Source organism: Stomoxys calcitrans, chromosome 5 (assembly GCF_963082655.1).
Source record: "Stomoxys calcitrans chromosome 5, idStoCalc2.1, whole genome shotgun sequence".
NCBI classification, from domain to species: Eukaryota; Metazoa; Arthropoda; class Insecta; order Diptera; family Muscidae; genus Stomoxys; species Stomoxys calcitrans.
Window position 1 is genome coordinate 28446374 of NC_081556.1, and position 20520 is coordinate 28466893.

General features: G+C 37.7%; 6 non-coding genes across 6 annotated transcripts; 1 reads left to right on the top strand and 5 right to left on the bottom strand.

The window, feature by feature from the left end:
* The first annotated feature begins 10626 nt into the window (after positions 1–10626).
* Positions 10627–10699, top strand: Trnar-acg (transfer RNA arginine (anticodon ACG)). Its single transcript has one exon. It is a non-coding gene; the product is annotated as a tRNA-Arg (tRNA).
* A 3149-nt stretch (positions 10700–13848) lies between these two features.
* Trnar-acg (transfer RNA arginine (anticodon ACG)) lies at positions 13849–13921 on the bottom strand. The gene has a single exon. It is a non-coding gene; the product is annotated as a tRNA-Arg (tRNA).
* A 682-nt stretch (positions 13922–14603) lies between these two features.
* On the bottom strand, positions 14604–14676 carry Trnar-acg (transfer RNA arginine (anticodon ACG)). Its single transcript has one exon. It is a non-coding gene; the product is annotated as a tRNA-Arg (tRNA).
* Positions 14677–17728: 3052 nt separating this feature from the next.
* Positions 17729–17801, bottom strand: Trnar-acg (transfer RNA arginine (anticodon ACG)). The gene has a single exon. It is a non-coding gene; the product is annotated as a tRNA-Arg (tRNA).
* A 2036-nt stretch (positions 17802–19837) lies between these two features.
* On the bottom strand, positions 19838–19910 carry Trnar-acg (transfer RNA arginine (anticodon ACG)). Its single transcript has one exon. It is a non-coding gene; the product is annotated as a tRNA-Arg (tRNA).
* A 402-nt stretch (positions 19911–20312) lies between these two features.
* Positions 20313–20385, bottom strand: Trnar-acg (transfer RNA arginine (anticodon ACG)). Its single transcript has one exon. It is a non-coding gene; the product is annotated as a tRNA-Arg (tRNA).
* Between the last annotated feature and the right edge of the window lie 135 nt (positions 20386–20520).

Genomic DNA, 20520 nt, shown 5'->3' on the forward strand with positions numbered 1-20520 from the left:
TTGGTAGAAGACTTGGGGAGAAAGAACCGCTGCCGCCCTCTATGGAAACTAAGTACCTGGCAGTGATTCTTGACTAGATACTAAACTGGAGAACATCGATACTCCTATCTTTCGAGTTGTACAGGTATAGAGAGCATTTAGTCATTTTTTGGAGGGTCGTGAACGACTTAAGATTATGCGGCCCAATTTTTGGCCAGTCCGTATCAGTCTAACCGTGCTTATAAACTAAGGCTGGTTTAACGATGGGAACTAGAAGGCATCTTCCTTCTCCTCTCTCAGCCTGATTGCAACTGTCATTAAATCCTTTGGCTAGGCACAATGCATTTGGTTGGGCCGATTTTGGAATGAGTCTGTGTGTAGCTGTACCCTTCGCAGAGTACTGCAGAAGGTGAAGAATACTTCGTCATTGCTGATCACAGGGATAAGAAATGACGTGCCGAGGAAGGTGCTGAATGCCATACGCACTCTAAAGCCTTTCTACCTAGATATTGAGTATACGGCATAGAAGATCGTCCTTATACTGAGGCATTCTTGTTGAGGGATTTAACTGCGTTTTCCCTGATAGGGAGATCTAGGCAGAGTGAATTCCAACTTTAGTTCGATATCTGTATACACGACAGGTTGCAGATTGTAGGGGGCATTGAGTTCCAAAGAAGGTGTCTTTCAGGCGGAGGTCTTCACGATTCTACAGACCCTGAAGACGATTTCGATGAAGGCTCTGGCATTGGACCATGTGGGTATAGACTGTATATGAGATGCAAAGAGCGTCTTCGAAACATGCGGAAGGCTAGGAGTATTTTCTGGACGGGAAAAATGTTTTTCAGGCGAAGGTCTTTACGGTTCTGAAGTCCTAGAAGACGATTTCGATGAAGGCTCTGGTATTGGACCATGTTGGGTCAAGACTGCATATGAGATGCCAAAAGCGTTCTCGAAACATGCGGAAGGCCAGCAAGTTTTGCTTTTGCTGGGTCCATGGCGATCAATGAGTGACGCGAAATGATATTTACAGGTGTGGCGTTTTCAGACGGAGAACTTCGCGTTTCTGAAGGTTCTGGTAATGATTTTGATGCAGTAGCGACTGCCCGAGCGGACTATCACGCTACGTGTAGACATTTAGGTGCGCTGGCGTCGGGCCATGTGAGGTCAAGACTGGTTATGCGCAGGGCTGCAGAGTCGGAGTATTAACCGGATTCCAAGAGCGGTTCGGAGTCGGGGCAAGTCCTACTACGGCTTAATAGTTCGACTTCGACTCCTGTCTCAAAACCTCAACTCCGCTCGACTCCGCAGCCCTGGTTATGAAATGCAAAAAGCATCTTTGAACCATTGGGAAAGGTTTCATGCTTTGCTGGACTTTGGACCGTCATAGGTGGAGGAAAATGAGCTGGCAGCAAATGGATTGCTCATGAATGCTAATCGGCTACTTCATCAAAGAACCCTCCTCCTCTATGCTTACTTCTTGATAAGGGCATGCAAAACCGTCCCGGGGTGGCGCTGAATGTTGAGTGTGCGGCAACGAAGATCATCTAAGATTGAGGCAGTTGGGAACCTGATGTTTCTAGGAATTTGGGAACTTTTTCTTTCTTTTGAGAGTGGTGATGCCGTGTGATGGCGGAACTACGGACTAAGTAACAGAGAAGATTTTTCTAGTTGGTCGATTGAAGCGGGAGCTCTAGTTATCCCTTCTTTCCCTGAAGTCTATATTAAGCTCCAAGCAAATGGTTAATCATATAGGCTTCTAGACGAATGTATCGTCTTTCAGGCAGAGGTCTTAGAGGCTCTAAAAACGATTACGATGCAGATGCGCTGGAGGATTAGGCTGTCACGTTATACGGGGACAGTCAAACGATATATAAAGCTTTAGTGTAGGACCATGTGAGGAAGAGATTGGTTATTGGACGCAAAGAGCATCTTTGGACCATGGGGAAGGCTTTCAGGGCTTGATGGATCCCAGGCTGAGCTGGCTGGGAATGGATTGCTGATGAGTGCTGATTAGATAATGAATCATTAAACCGCCCCCAAATCTGGGTATACCTTCTTTCCCTAGAGTCTTCAATGAGTTTCAAAGAAAAAATTAATCATATCATGGGCTTCTAAAAGGGTCTATCGTCTATCGTCTTTCAGGTTGAAGTCTAGAAAGTCTTGTACACAATTTCGCCCTGCCCTATGGGACTGTTACGTTATAAATGGACGTTATACGTGGATAGTCAAGCAGTGCTGAAGGCTTTAGCTTCGGGCCATGTGAGGATGAGACTGCTTATGAGATATGAAGAATTTCTTTGACCCATGGGGAAGGCTATCACGCCGTTATGGGTCCAGAGCCATCAAATAATAGCAAGACGGGTGGGCAAGACGCTCCGAGCTGGAGATAAGCTGGAAGGAAACATAGGCTGTATAATTTTTTGATATCGGGAGGGGGGCGGACCCTCCCCCTTACCTTAAAAGTACTACCCAAAAATAAAAGTGGACCGATCGGGACAATATGAGATTCAAATGAAAGGTATTCAAGAGTAGAGTACGAATTTCATAATAAAAGTTGGGTCCAAGTACCTGGGGGCCGCCTCAGCTCCAAAACCCCTTAAATTAGGTTTATTTGACGATATGGGACTAAAATGAAAGGTATTCGGGAGTAGATTACGAATATGATCACGAAGTAGGAATAGGCTTTATAATTTATTGATAACGGAAGGGGGCGGACCCTCCACCGTTACCCCAAAAACACCACCCAAAATCAAAAGTAGACCGATAAGGACAATATGGGTATCAAATTAAAAGTATGCGGGAGTAGATATCGAATTTGGCATACAAATTCATGTCGAAGTATAGGGGGTCACCCCACCCCCACAAAAACGCCTAAAATGGGCATATTAACCAATCACGGATATGTGGTACTCGGTTTGTTTGTTCCGTATAGACTGAAAAACGGTAGAACCGATTTTCTCGAAATTTTCGCATATTATGTAGGTTGTTGTGGAAGGAAAAATAGGCTATATAATTTTTCGGTATCGGAAGGAGGACGGTACCTTCCCCTTATGCCAAAAATCACAACCCAAAATCAAAAGTGGACCCATCGGGACAATATAGGTATCAAATGACAGGAATTGGAGAGTAGAATACGAATATGGTACAAAATTTTGAGTGTAAGTACCCATCGGACCGCCCCAACCCCAAAACTGCTTCAAACAGACATATTGGACTTTCATTTCAATATGGGGCTCAAATGAAAGGTATTCGGGAGTAGATTTCGAATATGGCATACAAAATCAGATCGAAGTATTGGGGGTCATGCCACCCCTGAAAAACGCCATTAGACCCATTATGACTATATGATACTTGGCTGAACCGATTTTCTTAATATTTTCATAGATTGTGTACGTTTGTCTGGAAGGAAACATAGGCTATCTAATTTTTAGATATCGGGTGGAGGCGTACCCTCCCCTTTACCGTAAAAACGCCACCCATATCCGAAAGTTGTCCGATGGACGCAATAAAGGTATCAAATGAAAGGTACTGGAGACCAGAACACGAATATGATATTAAAATTTGGATTCAAGTACCCCAATTTGGATTCAAGTATTTACCGGCCATGGCAATATGGGGCTCAAATTAAAGGGATTTGAAAATGCAGCACGAACTTGACATCCATATTTGAGTCGAAATGTATGAGGTGCCTGCCTTTCCCCAAAGAGAACATTACCACCAGGAACCAAGAAGGGGCAAATTCCCACACATCAATGAGTGCTTTCCGATTCCAGTTTAAACTCAATGATGGGGAACCTTTTTTATAGCCGAGTCCGAACGGCGTCCCGCAGTGCGATACCTCTTTGGGGAAAATATTTTAAATGACCATGCACGGCATTGTACCTCCCAAATGTCGCCAACATTAAGAGGGGATAAACAGCCCCCAAGAAGGGGCAAATTCTCACACATCAATGAGTGCTTTCCGATTCCAGTTTAAACGCAATGATGGAGGACCTTTTTTTATAGCCGAGTCCGAACGGCGTCCCGCAGTGCGACACCTCTTTGGGGAAAATATTTTAAATGACAATGCATGGCATTGTACCTCCTAAATGTCGCCAACATTAAGAGGGGATAAACACCGCTTTCTTCGATGTTCTTGCCAGGATTCGAATGCGTTTAGCGTCATAGGCTACAATAGCACGAATTCGATATCCACATTCAGGTCGAAGTGTCCCCACCGTAAAAAGATATTAGAGAGTTGAAGAAGGCGCAGCAGAGCGGGCCCGGTTCGGCTGGTCTATTATATGAAAGTCAAAATGTGTTAGTTTGCTCTTTTGGTTTTTTTTTGTTCCGTATAGTGTTGAAAACGACTGAACCGATTTTTTTTTAAACTTCCGCAGATTGTGTAGGATACGTTGCGATACGTTACGTTAGTTTTTGAGGTGAAAGTTGGCTATCATCTTACTGTAGCTTTCCACACTCACAGTTAAGTTACGATTCGCACCATCTTTGAAGAAGTACGGTCCAATACAACCACCAGCCCATAAACCGCTCCAAACTGTGACTTTTTCTGGATGCATTGCAATGCTTTTGGCCGATCTTCACTTCAAAATCGACAATTCTGCTTATTAAAGCACCCATTGAGCCAAAAATGAGCTTCGATTAAACTGACCATGAAATGGAAGGCGCCCGTGACAAAGTTTCTTAAACGAGCACGCATTTTCATAAAAATTCAATAATTCGCAAGTGTTGTTTGGTTGTAAAACGATTCAATTATATGTAGATCAAACTGAAGATGTTTGACAGTGAAACAAAACATGAAACGTGTGCGAGCAGTTTAAACCAATGCTGTATGATTTGAGACGCATGGAAAATGGTGCGTAAGAAACATTTTTTCTCGTGAGTGTGAGTGAAAAATCACTCACGCGCACATCTCTACAACATATACGATAAACAAATAAAGTAATGCAGATTCGAGAAAGACCCATGAGTCTCGGCTAGGGGTCCAAGACATTTAAAGAAGCATTTAATTTAAAAAGCCACTTTAGGGAGCAGCTAAGCCGCTATCTGGAGTAAATACTATAACTTCCGTTCATTAGGCCTCCGAAGTAACTTTGCACCGAAAAGGACATCAGCTGTAATCATAATTTTTTACTTTGCCTGAACTTTTTCTCTTTTTCTTGATGTTAACGCCTTTGACTTTGCCCCATTGACACTTTCATATGCCCTCTGTGCTTGCCCCACTAACTCGTCGGTCATGGTTTTTTCGGGGTCTTCGCTTAATGCAAACTCTATTACTTAATTATAGATTTTAATGTACTTAAAACGGAGTATCAAACATAATTAACACTTTCCACTATAGCCCCTTCACTCTTTTTGTATGACAGAGACTGGGTGGGGAAGGGCTATATTAGAAAGGGATGTCAATAACATTAGTCGGTAATTTTTGCAACATCCTCAACCAGTTCCTTGCAGTAGGGCAGGACATCGTTGCTTATTATGCCAGTAATGTAAAGTGACAATTTTTCCAGTATCCTTTTGCCTTCTTCACCCCCTCTCTGTTCCTAACTTTAGTTTGCCAAGAATTATTGCCAAGTGTTTGTAAGTTATTCTTATTGCTAAATGAATGAGGGAGGTGGAGGCCAAAGGGTTCACTGATTGAGAAGGAGGCAAGTTTGAAAGGCCTTCGGTAATTCATTTAACGCCGTCTGACATTGATGTTCTGCCAATGTGCGTAACAAAATGATAATTGATACAATATGACCTTTTCGCGAAAAATTCTATGACAGAGACCAGAAACTAACAACTTTGCAACTTGGCAAACTTTGTGCCACGTCAATGGCAGTGTGGGCAATGGTGGAAAATTTCCCAGTAATGGCATGGGAACTGTATAGGAACTTTCTTTCTAATTAAGACTCTAATTGCATGGAAGACGACACTTTCCAAAATGCCAGTAGGTGTGAGTTTTAAAGGAGTTAAGTGTAATTAAATTCTATTTAAAAATTTCCAAACAATTTCTAATTGACATTCGATATTATTAGGAAAATTTAATTATTTCATTAGATATTGTGAACTTATGTTTGCTAAAAAAAAAAGACCACCATAGATCGACATAGCACTAATGACAAGCCTTTGTGGTACTACAGGCCAAGTAGTTAAAATGTTGATGTCAAGATATCCTTTGCCCTCTATATCACCAATATAGGTATAAGAAAAACATACTCCTGCAGAGATAAAGAAGGACATCTTGTAGTTGGTACAGGTTCTTTGCTGCAGTTGCGAAAGGAAACATTTTACCAGCTGTTGGTATTTTATAGTAGTGACGATAAGGATAGCACAAAAATGATCCCTGATATCCCGCCTATATAGAATAGTCGTATCATTAATACGGCTGAAAAAAATACAAGGCAGCAAGAGCCGATGGGCTACTTTAAGGCTGGTTCTTTACTGCGGATGTGGAAAAAAACTGTTTACCAGCTGTTGATATTTTATAGTGGTGATTAAAAGGATATCACAGAAATGATCCCTGATATACCCTGCTTGGAAAAATATAAGGCAGCAGGAGCCGACGGGCTACTTTAATGTTTAAATGATTAAAAACTTCCCAATGATAAAAAAAAACTCAATATACTACCACGTCCCGTGCACAAATAAGGAGTTAAGGTAGTACCCATGTTCCAATTGAAAATTTGCCCATGAACATTGTACTAAGGAACAGGGGCAAACTTTTCACATAGCTTTAGTGCAGAAATATCCCAGGGAACTGTAAAGCGGACGAGCTTGCGAGACTAGGAACTACCCTACACAGGGATAATGGAATCTGTGGGTATGCCTCCAGCGACATGTAAGCTAAGTTTTCAGAACCATGCACGAAGAGCAAAGAATGATAGTTGGTCACAAAGAGGGGGCTGGGAGCATTCCAAAACTATGTGGCCTAATCTAGACTTGAAGAGGTCTACTGCTTTGCTGTCATTGGCTAGAACAGACGTCTCAGTCATTGTGTCCGACATGACAGGCCACCGTCTAATCGGAAAACAGGTAAGCAGCAACGACTTTTGCAGAAGCTGTGAGGACATCGAAGAAGAAGAGACTTTGTGTGTGTCCCGCACTAGCAGTTAGAAGGAGTTCCACTTTAGGTTCTCATTTCTTTGAGAACCCGTCTGACTTAGCGGATGTGAACATTCACAAGTTATGGGGCTTTTTAAAGCCATCTGGATGGTTCAACGGTAGGAACTAGAAGGCATCTTCCTGGTATCACAATGGAGGAAAACCTCTAAGTGAGTCTGATGGCAGACTATCACTTAAACATAACCTTACCTAACCTAACCTTAGTGCTGTCCGATTCAAGCTTAAGATCAATGATAAGGGACCTCCTTTTTATAGCCGACAGCCTTCCGTCCCATTGTCTCTGCTCTCTCATTCCCTTTTACAACTCCATGGCTATGGACCGAGATGATGCGGATTGCGCCCACATTTGGCGAAGACGTCTAAGACCGCTTAAGACTTTTCCGCACTGGTTATTATGTCCCCAATGGCCAATTTAGTGTCCGTAAAAGTGTTCGCATTCGACGTTCTCGCACTGTCTCAGTTTATCATACGCATTCAGTAATGGCCCGCATTTCCGATGTAGTACCGTGTTCCTCGATCTCTTGATCGCTTATACAGAAAATTTCTTGGATTTTTTTTCTTTAGAGAAAATTTTATGGAAATTTTGTCTTTAGAGAAAATTTCATGTAACCTTTGTCTTTAGAGAAAATTTCATGAAAATTTTGTCTTTAGAGAAAATTTCATGGAAATTTTGTCTTTAGAGAAAATTTCATGGAAATTTTGTTTTTAGAGAAAGTTTCATGGGAATTTTGTCTGTAGAGAAATTTTCATGGAAATTTTGTCTTTAGAGAAAATTTCATGGAAATTTTGTCTTTAGGGAAAACTTTATGGAGTTTATTGGTCTTTAGAGAAAACTTCATGGAAATTTTGTCTTTAGAGAAAATTTCATGGAAATTTTGTCTTTAGAGAAAATTTTATGGAAATTTTGTCTTTAGAGAAAATTTCATGGAAATTTTGTCTTTAGAGAAAATTTCATGGAAATTTTGTCTTTAGAGAAAATTTCATGGAAATTTTGTCTTTAGAGAAAATTTCATGGAAATTTTGTCTTTAGAGAAAATTTCATGGAAATTTTGTCTTTAGAGAAAATTTTATGGAAATTTTATCTTTAGAGAAAATTTCATGGAAATTTTGTCTTTAGAGAAAATTTCATGGAAATTTTGTGTGTAGAGAAAATTTCATGGAAATTTTGTCTTTAGAGAAAATTTCATGGAAATTTTGTCTTTAGAGAAAATTTCATGGAAATTTTGTCTTTAGAGAAAATTTCATGGAAATTTTGTCGTTAGAGAAAATTTCATGGAAATTTTGTCTTTAGAGAAAATTTCATGGAAATTTTGTCTTTAGAGAAAATTTCATGGAAATTTTGTCTTTAGAGAAAATTTCATGGAAATTTTGTCTTTAGAGAAAATTTCATGGAAATTTTGTCTTTAGAGAAAATTTCATGGAAATTTTGTCTTTAGAGAAAATTTCATGAAAATTTTGTTTTTAGTGAAAATTTCATGGAAATTTTGTCTTTAGAGAAAATTTCATGGAAATTTTGTCTTTAGAGAAAATTTCATGGAAATTTTGTCTTTAGAGAAAATTTCATGGAAATTTTGTCTTTAGAGAAAATTTCATGGAAATTTTGTCTTTAGAGAAAATTTCATGGAAATTTTGTCTTTAGAGAAAATTTCATGGAAATTTTGTCTTTAGAGAAAATTTCATGGAAATTTTGTCTTTAGAGAAAATTTCATGGAAATTTTGTCTTTAGAGAAAATTTCATGGAAATTTTGTCTTTAGAGAAAATTTCATGGAAATTTTGTCTTTAGAGAAAATTTCATGGAAATTTTGTCTTTAGAGAAAATTTCATGGAAATTTTGTCTTTAGAGAAAATTTCATGGAAATTTTGTCTTTAGAGAAAATTTCATGGAAATTTTGTCTTTAGAGAAAATTTCATGGAAATTTTGTCTTTAGAGAAAATTTCATGGAAATTTTGTCTTTAGAGAAAATTTCATGGAAATTTTGTCTTTAGAGAAAATTTCATGGAAATTTTGTCTTTAGAGAAAATTTTATGGAAGTTTTTGGTCCTAAAAGAAAATGTTATGGAAGTTTTTGGTCTTTAGAGAAAATTTCATGGAAATTTTGTCTTTAGAGAAAATTTCATGGAAATTTTGTCTTTAGAGAAAATTTCATGGAAATTTTGTCTTTAGAGAAAATTTCATGGAAATTTTGTCTTTAGAGAAAATTTCATGGAAATTTTGTCTTTAGAGAAAATTTCATGGAAATTTTGTCTTTAGAGAAAATTTCATGGAAATTTTGTCTTTAGAGAAAATTTCATGGAAATTTTGTCTTTAGAGAAAATTTCATGGAAATTTTGTCTTTAGAGAAAATTTCATGGTAAATTTGTCTTTAGAGAACGATCTCTATTCAAATATTTTTTCACCATCCGCATCTTTTAAAATCGTTCTATTAACCTTCTCTTCTTTAATCAAATAACTCACCCAAACAGAATAACTTTAATTTAAATATTTATCAGCAGCAGTGTTTAGTTTCAATGAATAATAAAAAATGTTTATTTCTATAAATAAACCCCTCCACTTAGTAACAACAACAATAACAAAGCTGCCTACCTAAACATCATGTAGTAGGGAGGCACACAACGCAATAAGCAAACAAACAACTAAACGCTGGGTTGGTCAGTATTCTCGAAACATTGTGTGGCTATAAATAGCAATAGTTTGAATGGTTCGATACAGTTGTTCGTACCAATGTGTGTGAAGACGATTAGAACTGCAGCGGCGGACGGCATATTATGTCAGGCCTTATAAAACTCAAGGCCTATATCTTTTAATACAAACATATTACACTTTTTAACTGTGTGTCATTGGAGAGCAAGGCCTTATAACGGTAACTGAGAATTGCTAAATGGTTTTCCATGGAAATAATCATTGAAAATTTTAAATCATGTGTCCTTTTATATCATCTTAAGAGTCAAAATTGTCTTAAATGTAATAAAATTCGTCAAAAGGGTTAACAAATATAAAAACCTATAAAAGCACATTATCTAGGTATGTAGGCCGCTTTATGTAGCCTGTAGGGGTTTTAGGCCAGGGCTGATCTCCATAAAGGAATTTTTTATAGGAGTCACTAGGGAGGTTATGCATACATTTTTTTCAATTTTCCTTAAACTATTCTAATAAAGCGTTTAGTCAATAAGAAGTTTTGAATATCTAAAGAAATATTTGTACTGCTGCCTTTGGGTCTTATTATGGTGGCCAACCTTTCACACTCCGTCCCTGCCTAATGTATCTTTATATTCATCCGCACAATCATACAATTGTACATCGTATATGCTTCTTATGTTGTTTGTAGGGTGGAAGATAAGCCAAAGACCACAAACAATGGCATTGAGTGGTTTTGAGGGTAAACACACAAACTCACCTACATAGCACAGTGCTTGTAACTAAACGGCTGACGATCAAACGATAGCCTCTTGAGTTCTGGATGGCATGCAATTTGCTGTGTGTGTATCATTATGTGGTGACTCAGTGCTGTATGTGAGTAAAACGAGCGCGACAGCAACACGGTCCTGTGGCGCAATGGATAACGCGTCTGACTACGGATCAGAAGATTCCAGGTTCGACTCCTGGCAGGATCGAAAAGAGTTTTTTTGGTTTTTATTTTTTTTTTAAATTTTAAACAAGTGTTAAGTTCGGCTGGGCCGAATCTTGCAAAAACCACCACCATGGATTCTGTTAAAAATAAATTTAGTTAAATAAATAAATTTAGTGAAGGGCATAATTTTATTCTACATACCAAACCAGCAAAAATTAACGCTTCTAGGAACCGAATAAGGATAATCGAGAGACCGGTTAACATGGGAGCTATATCCGGTTAAAGACTGATTTGGACCGCATTTGGCACAGTTGTTGGAAGTCAGTACAGAAAACCTCATGCACAATTTCAGCCAAATCGGACAAAAATGGCAGCTTCTAAGAACTCAAGAAGTCAACTCGGGAGCTATATCAGATTATAACCGACTTGGACTGTACTAGGCAGAGTTGTTGAAGGTCATAATTGAACAAATCGGACAAAAATGGCTGCTTCTAAGAAGTCAAGAAGTCAACTCAGGAGCTATATCAGGTTATATACCGATTTGGACTGTACTAGGCAGAGTTGTTGGAGGTCATAATTGAACACTATGTGCAGATTTTGAGCCAAATCGGACAAGAATTGCGGCTTGTCAAGAAATCAAATCGGGAGATCAGTTTCTGAACCGATATGGTCCATTTGCAATCCCCAACGAACTACATCATTCTGGGGAAATCACGATAGCGGTGGAAAGAATAAAGCTAGCCGCTTGAAATTTTGCAGATATGTATACATCTTAGTGATGTAGGTCGTTTCAAGTTTAGGTTTTATACCCACCACCGACGGATGGAGGTATATTTATATCCACCACCGATGAATGGAGGTATATATATATTCTTGATGGTCGTTATAATCTAAGATGATCTAGCCATGTCTAGGGATATTGAGCTGAAACTTTGCACAGATTTTTTTTGTCCATAAGTTGTTTAAGTTCGATGATGGGCTATATCGGAGTATATCGTAATATAGCTCCCATATGTACCGATCTGCAGATTTAAGTTTTTAGACACACTAAATCCACATTTATTATCCGATTTCGCTGAAATTTTGGCACAATGTGTTGCCTTAGACTTGTTGACATTCCTACAGAGTATGGTCAAGATTATTATTCGATTTTGCTTCAATTTGGCAAATTAACCTAAATTAGGTTTTTCGTTAACCCGTACTCTATGTGGTTCAGATTGGACTATATTTGTATGTAGCTATATATATCGAACTCTCGTTCGATCGGGAGATCGCTATACATGGCAGCTATATCCAAATATAGTCCGATCTGAACCATATAGAGTAGGGATTTATTTTACGTTTCGCTGAAATTTGGCATAGTGACCTCTGTTAGGCTTTTCGACGTACGTACCGTATATGGTTTCGATCGGTCCATTTTTGGATGTATTTGCTAAAAAGATTTATACTGTTTTACAAACATGAACAGTGAATTGTACTGTTTAGACCATTCGACGTCTGTGCCAAGTTTGGTTCAAATTGGACCATCTTTAGATATAGCTGCTATGGGTTAATAAATGATGCATTCTTCACCGGATTACAACGAAAGGTTGTTTACACGTATACCTAAGGTGCTGGTATCCAAGGTTCCTAATAACTTTTTATACCCACCATCATAGGACGGGGGTATACTAATCTAGCCGAACGAAAGATTGTTTACACTTGTATCCGAGTGATGGGTATCCAAAGTTCGGCCGGACCGAACCTAATAACTTTTTATACCCACCATCATAGGACGGGGGTGTACTAATCTAGCCATTCTGTTTGTAACATCTCAAAATATTCGTCTAAGACCGATGTCTCGACGCCCTGAGTCGATCTAGTCGTCTCCGTCCGTCCGTCTGTCAATATCACGATAGCGGTGGGGATTGCAAATGGACCAAATCGGTTTAGACTTAGATATAGCTCCCAATAAATCGATCTCCCGATTTGGCTTTTTGAGCCCCTGGAAACCGCAATTTTTGTCCGATTTGGCTCAAATTTTGCATGTAGTGTTCTGTTATGACTTCCAATAACTGTGCCAAGTACGGTCCAAATCGATCCATAGCACGCTTTTACTTGTTTTTATTGTAGCACTCAAAGATTCATGAATTAAAGTTGGACTTATCAGGAAGTACCTTATTAGCCATATTTAGCCCCTTCGATTATTTTTTGTTTCCAATTTTTCATAATGTTAATCGGTCCATTTTTTTTATCGATTGCCAAAATTTTTATCCGAATTTGATAAATTGTTGCATATATGATTTAGTTGTTCTCGTTTGGCTCCTCTAAAATATGTGGTGGTGGCTATAAATGCCGCTATAGGATGGGGATATACTAGTTTGGTCATTCCGTTTGTAATACCTCGAAATATTGATCTGCGACCCCATAAAATATATATATATATATATATTGGATTTGGATATGGCCCACATATAAACTGATCTCCGCATTTGATTTCTTGAGCCCCTAGAAGCCTCAATTTTCATCCGAATTGGCTGAAATAAATAAAGACTTGAGTTATGACTTCCAACATACATGTAAAGTATGATCCGAATCAGTCTATAAACGGATATAGCCCCCACATAAACAGATTCCCGGATTTGACTTCTTGAACCCTTAAAAGCCTCAATTTCATCCGATTTGACTGAATTTTGGAACAAAGACTGAATTTTGGAACAAAGACTGAATTTTGGAACAAAGACAGAATTTTGGAACAAAAAAAAAAAAGACTTGTGTTTTAACTTTCAACATTCATGCCAAGCATGATCCGAATGGGTCTATTGAAAGATATAGCCCCCATGTAAACCGTTCTTCGCATTTGACTTCTTGAGCCCTTAGAAGCGTAAGTTTTCACCAGATTTGGCTGCAATTTTGCCCAAAACCCTATTTAAAGACTTACAACATCCATACCGAGTTTTATCCGATTCGGGCAATATGGTGATACAGGCCCCCTAAGTATCGATATCCCGAAATGACTTCTTGAGACCAAAATAATTCAAATACAAACTGAGTTAGTTAATAAGCGGAGTCAATGGTGGAGTGGGGGGGGGGGTATCAATGCGGGTAGATACCCTAGATTCGCCCGGCCGAACTATCACGCTTTTCCTTTTTTTTTAATTTGAAATGTTTTTAAAGTTTCCAAAACAAGTGTTACATTTTGAATGTCAGTTACGATCCTGCCAGGAGTCGAACCTGGAATCTTCTGATCCGTAGTCAGACGCGTTATCCATTGCGCCACAGGACCATTATGCCATAGGCAGACAGTGCCATAACTAAACCAAAGTGTTGGGACCAGTAACACACTAGACTGGAAAATCTAAAATTAGTTTATTAATGGTGTGTAGTCAAATAAATATGTAAAAATGTTTATATAAACAATTTTTCTCCAAAAGTATGGCACTTGAACCTTACACGGTCAATCAAACTTCACTTCCCTTATACAGTTGCAACCCAATACAAATATTATGTGGCAAAGAGAAAGTTTTTGTGAAAGGCAAAGGTATTAAAAGAATACATTTTTTGTACTATCACACAATACAGATAAAAATAAATAAAAAAATGCAATGGCACGCAGAATGCCTTATAATCTTTCATAAGTGAATTTTAATTTTTGAAGTTTTTTCTCCACCAACAGCTCTTATACAGGGTGTTGTAAGAAATTTTTGATTTAAATATCTCCATGGATATAAGCTCGGAATTATATCTTGTACCTGTACCTGTATATATTAACTGTATTGTATTATCTTAGAGTCTTGCACATGATGACATACATGGTGTACACTAAAGAATGTATGCACATGAATTTTACCTAATGATCGAATGAATTACCCCTTCTATAATTTTCGTCTCTAATTATCTGTGAAAGTTTTTTAATCTTTAAATTTTATCTTCCTTAAAATAAATTGTAACAAATTTATTGTTCATTCCGATCCTGCCAGGAGTCGAACCTGGAATCTTCTGATCCGTAGTCAGACGCGTTATCCATTGCGCCACAGGACCGTTATCTGAAAACTATAACTCTTTACACATCTATCGCTTGTAAGGAGACTGGGGGCATACAAAAAATTTATAAAAAGTTTTTTGTTCTGAATATTAAAAATAAATTGAGTTAGCATAAGAATTACATTTACATAAGAGAGCTGTACCACGTGTGACGGGTTGGGCCAAAGACAAAATACATAATGAATAAATAAATATTTATTTTTGTGTTTAAAAAAATAAAAATTTAAAAAAAGATGCTGTGTGTCTGGCAATTTCTTTTCTGTAGTCATAAACATCTATCATTCCAATGATATTCATTATCATGGTCAAACAGCCTGCATCTCTCCTCTTTGGGAAATTGGTGAAAGAAATTGATGAATGAGTTGGTATTTGATTTACTTTGGTCTCAAGAAGTCATCAAAATATCGGTACTTAAGAGGGCCTATATCACCATATTGACCAATTCGGATAAAACTTGGCACTCATGTTGTAAGTCTTAAGATAGGATTTTCGGCCAATGTTCAGCCAAATCAATTGAAAGTTTAGGCTTCTAAGGATTAAAGAAGTCAAATCCCGGGTTGGTGGCTATATCTGTTTATAGACCAATTCGGATCATACTTGGCATGGATGTTAAAAGTCATAACAGAAGTCTTTGTTCAAAATTTCAGCCAAATCAGATGAAAGTTAACTATTTTGAGGGCTCAAGAACTCATATCCGAACTCATTTGTATGGGAGATAGTTTAGGCTTCAAAGGGTTAAAAAAGTCAAATCCGGGGTTCGGTGTATATGGTGGCTATATCTGTTTATAGCCCGATTCAGATCATACTTGGCATGGATGTTAAAAGTCATAACAGAAGTCTTTGTTCAAAATTTCAGTCAAATCGATTGAAAATGTAGGCTTCTAAGGACTCACGAAATTAAATCTGGGGATCAGTTTGTATGGGGGCTTTATTTGTTTATAGACCGATTCAGATCATACTCGGTGTGGATGTCAAAAGTCTTAACAGAAGTCTTTGTCCAACATTTCAGTCACATCGAATGAAAATTGAGGCTTCTAGGGGCTCAAGAAATCAAATCTGGGAATCGGTTTGTATGGGGGCCATATATGTTTATAGACCGATTCAGATCTTACTTGGCATGGATGTTGGAAGTCATAGCAGAAGTCTGATATAGCTACAAACCGATCTCCCGATTATATTTCTTAAGCCTCTAGAGTGCGCAATTCTTACCCGATTCGGCTGAAATTTTGCTCAATCACATTTACTACGATCCCCAAAGATTGCGTCTGTTATGGTCTGAATCGGTCTACAACCTGATATAGCTCCCATATAAGCCGATATCCGGATTTGACAGTTTGAGCACCTGGACGCAGCAATTATTATCCGACTTGGATGGAATTATGCACGTAGGGGCTTATTGTGATTACTAACATTTGTTATAAGAATTGTTCAAATAAGATTATAACCTGATACAGCTCTCATAGCTGTATCAATCTCACGATTAGTTTTCTACGGATCTCACGATTAGTTTTCTACGGATCTCACGATTAGTTTTCTGCGGACCCTGCAAATTTTGCAAATTTGCACGTCAACATTACATTAAGGAACATGGGCAAACTTCCAACATATTAATGAGTGCTGTTCGATTCAGGTTTTTAGCTAAATGATAAGGGTCCTCCTTTTTATAGCCGAGAGGATTTACGGACCCTAGGAGATTACTTTTTTGTTTGATTTCACAGATATTTTGTACTTACAGTACTCTTGGGTCCATAGTGTTGGGTTTCCAAGATTCAGCCTGGACAATTTATCACGTTTTAGCTTGCTTCAAAATACTAATTTTCATAGCAATGGTCAGAATTTTTATATTAATTTTGTCATTTCGTTTGCAACACATCGAAATTTCCATTTCCGGACCTATAAAGTATATATATTCTTGATCGTCGTTAAAATATAATACGATCTAGCCATGCCCGTCCATCTGTATCTGTTGAAATCACGCTACAGGCTTTAAAAGAAGATAATTAGCTGAAACTTTGCACAGATTCTTTTTTTCCATAGGCAGGTTGAGTTCGAAGATGGGTTATATCGCATCTTTCTTGATATAGCCCCCATATAGACCGATTTGTCGGTTTAAGGTTTTATGCCCATTAAAACCACATTTTTTATACGACGTCGCTAAAATTTGGTGCAATGGTTTGCGTAAGGCTCCTCGACATTCGTACTGAGTATGATCAAGATCGGGCTATATTTGGATATAGCTACCATTTAGACTGGTCTCCCAATTTAGGGTCTTGGGCCCATAAAAGAAGCATTTATTACCGGATTTCGCTGAAATTTGGCACAGTAAGCTTTGTTCGAACTTTCAACATCCGTATTTAATATGACTCCCATCGGTCTATATTTCGACATAGCTTCCATATAGACCGATCTCCCGATCGAAAGTCTTCAGTCCTAAAGCATATAAAATCATGAGCCCATGAAAGGCGCATTTATTATCAGATTTCACTGAAGTTTGACATAGTGACTAATATAAGGCTTTTGGTCATCTTTGCCCTATTTGTTTCAGATCGGACTTTAGCTGGATATGGCTGCCATATATCGATCTCCTGATTTTAGTCATTGGATCATAAAAGCAGCGTTTATTACCCGATTTCGCGAAATGTGACACAGTGAGCTGTGTTTAGCCGATAGCCGTGTTCAATATGGCTCCAATCCGTCTATATTTGGATATAGCTGCCATATTTATAGCGATCTCCCGATTTAAGGTCTTGGGCCCATTAAAGGGGCATTTTTTATCCGATTTATCTGAAATTTGACGTAGTGACCTATGTTAGGCTTTTCGACATCCGCGCCCAATATGGTTTAGATTGATCTATATTTGGATATAGCTGCCATATTGACCTATTCTATTTAAACGACTTGAACAGTGAATTTTATTTATTAAACCACTTGACATCCGTACCGAGTTTGGTCCAAATCGGCCTTTTACTTGTTTTAGATCAAATTGAAAAATTATTTAGTTTTTCTAACACAATGTACCAAAATTGTAGATACACTTTGCAATGCAATGCGATCCTGCCAGGAGTCGAACCTGGAATCTTCTGATCCGTAGTCAGACGCGTTATCCATTGCGCCACAGGACCCTACATATATGGATCATATCGAACATCCATATTTGTAATATTTTTAGATAGATCAATTATAAAATTCGTTAGGGCATTTTGTTTCCACGATCAGGTCTTGTATCTAAACTCATGAAAGCTTAGTTTTGGATTCTAATGTAGTTCTAGTGAAGATAGAGAAGTTTTAATTTTTTTTTAATAACTGTAATTCCTTTAACCCAATTCACTCTGAAAGTTTTTGGTCAGTATCTATTTAAACGATTTCTTGTGACAAATTTTTAGAACATAAACTATTCCAAAACCAGTGCAAAATTTTGGAAAGATTGGTCAAAAAATGCGCTTGCAGTGGCTCAGAAGTGAAAATCGGTCGATATACATATATGGGATCTATATCTAAATCTGAACCGATTTCTTTGAAATTCACCAGTATTATTAAGAGTCATAGGAAAATCCTTCCTGCCAAATTTCGAGATAATCGGTTAACCAATGAGCACTTTATTGCAATATTTCTTAATTCGGACGAACTTATATATGGGAACTATATCTTAATCTGAATCGATTTCGAGCAAAAATTTTGGGAAGATTGGTCAATAAATGCGCATGCAGTGGCTCTAGGAGTGAAAATCGGGCAATATGTATATATGGGAGCTATTTCTAAATCTGAACGTAGTTCTATAAAATTCACCAGTAATGTCGAGAGTCAAGAGAAAATCCTTACTGCCAAATTATGAAAGATTCGCTTAACAAATGACCACATTATTGCATTATCACAGCAAATCGGAGCTATATTCAAATCTGTGCACAATTTTTCCTAATCCAATAGACTTTGTCTCTAAGCCGAAATACATGCCTGTACCAAATTTGAAGATGATCGGACAAAAATTGCAATCAGACATACGTACAGCTGGACAGACGGACATAGCTAAATCGAATCCGAAAGTGATTCTGAGTCGATCAGTATCTTTCTTCCTTCTGGGTGTTACAAACGAATGCACTAAGTTATGATACCCTGCGCCACAGTGGTTGTTGTTGTACGCCGAAGCGGCAGCCCATGCCGATGAAGGATTCTATCGGGTCAATCTGGTACGTGTGATGTGAGTGATGAAGAGTTTAAACATGTAAATTTACTTCATAATGCATGCAGTTTACAGTATTGTAAAAACTCATTAAAATTCAAGCGTTGCCATATGGCAACACCAGGGTGATCTACAGATTTTTTTGTTATAAACATAAAAATTCTGTTCGATCCTGCCAGGAGTCGAACCTGGAATCTTCTGATCCGACGCGTTATCCATTGCGCCACAGGACCTTATATACTAAGTTTGTTAACATATATATTTGGATTTTGTTAATTTTATAATTAAGACACATCGAATCAAATTTTATATATTTTTGGAAATTTTAAATAAAAAACAAATTTTATTTATAACACATTTTATAGTTTTAATATCGAGCTATCACTTCTATTTTTCTATTTAAAATTCATAAACCAAACCAGGAACTACTTTGCTGTTATGCCTATAATATTACACAACTATTAAGATAATGATGGTTGTAGATCAGTGCATGAACACCGTGCTACCGAACATAAGGTAGCGAGTTCGAATCCCATCGGCAGCGGCAAGAAGATGCAAATTACCGGAGAATTTAGTGGATTAAAAACCTAAATAAAATAATGTCTAAATTAAGAATAAAAATAAAGACCAGCAAATAGCGATAATATCTTCTGAAGGGTTTTTGTTCGTACCCTTATAGGTATATATAAGCCCAGGTAAGTGAACGGTTAAGTACTTTAGTTCCAGTACATGAACGGTATGAAATAATTGAAAGTGATTACAAAAGAGCAAACAAAATTCACGCGGATGTTTTTGGGAATACTCCTTCTCCTCCTATTACTGTGGCATTGCATCTTCTTTATACCATTGTCACTATTGTGGTGGTAGATAGGTTACAAGGTATTATTTTGTACTTGATTTGTCTGCTTTAAATCAAATTCAAATATTTTTTTTTATTATTGTTAAGATCGAAATTGCTTATTAGGCACATAATAATTATTTCGATCCTGCCAGGAGTCGAACCTGGAATCTTCTGATCCGTAGTCAGACGCGTTATCCATTGCGCCACAGGACCGTTTTATTATATGGTGTTTAACCACTTACAGTTTTCTTAAGTGACAGAACCAGTATTAAATCGAATATCTAATTTAAATACAGTTCTGTGGTCATAAGAGCTATTTCAAACGAGTTTTGAAAAAAAAGTATTGCCAAAATAGATTCAAACTTTTATTTAATGATTAATTAACTGCTACGGAACTGTACCTCAAATAGACGGCTAAGAGTTGCTGGGTATATCTTGAGAAACAAAGCAAGCATAAGCCATATCTTTGAGTTACATAGTCTTAGAGAGGCTGTATGTGACGACTTTATTTTATTTAAAAATGAAACTTTGTCAGGTTTCATAACATGCAATTATTAAAAAAGTCGTTTAAATAGTTAACAAACTTTTAATGCCTAGTAAAAAACGTATCTTTGTCGATCCTGCCAGGAGTCGAACCTGGAATCTTCTGATCCGTAGTCAGACGCGTTATCCATTGCGCCACAGGACCATGTAACAGACAACACAGTAAAGTATTCAGAATTTTTTAAGATTCTTTGGTGCCATTTGAAGAAGTCTTTTAAAGGCGATCAGGGTGGTACCCGCAAGCCGGGACGACCAAATGCCCTATGAAAAGACCAAAAGA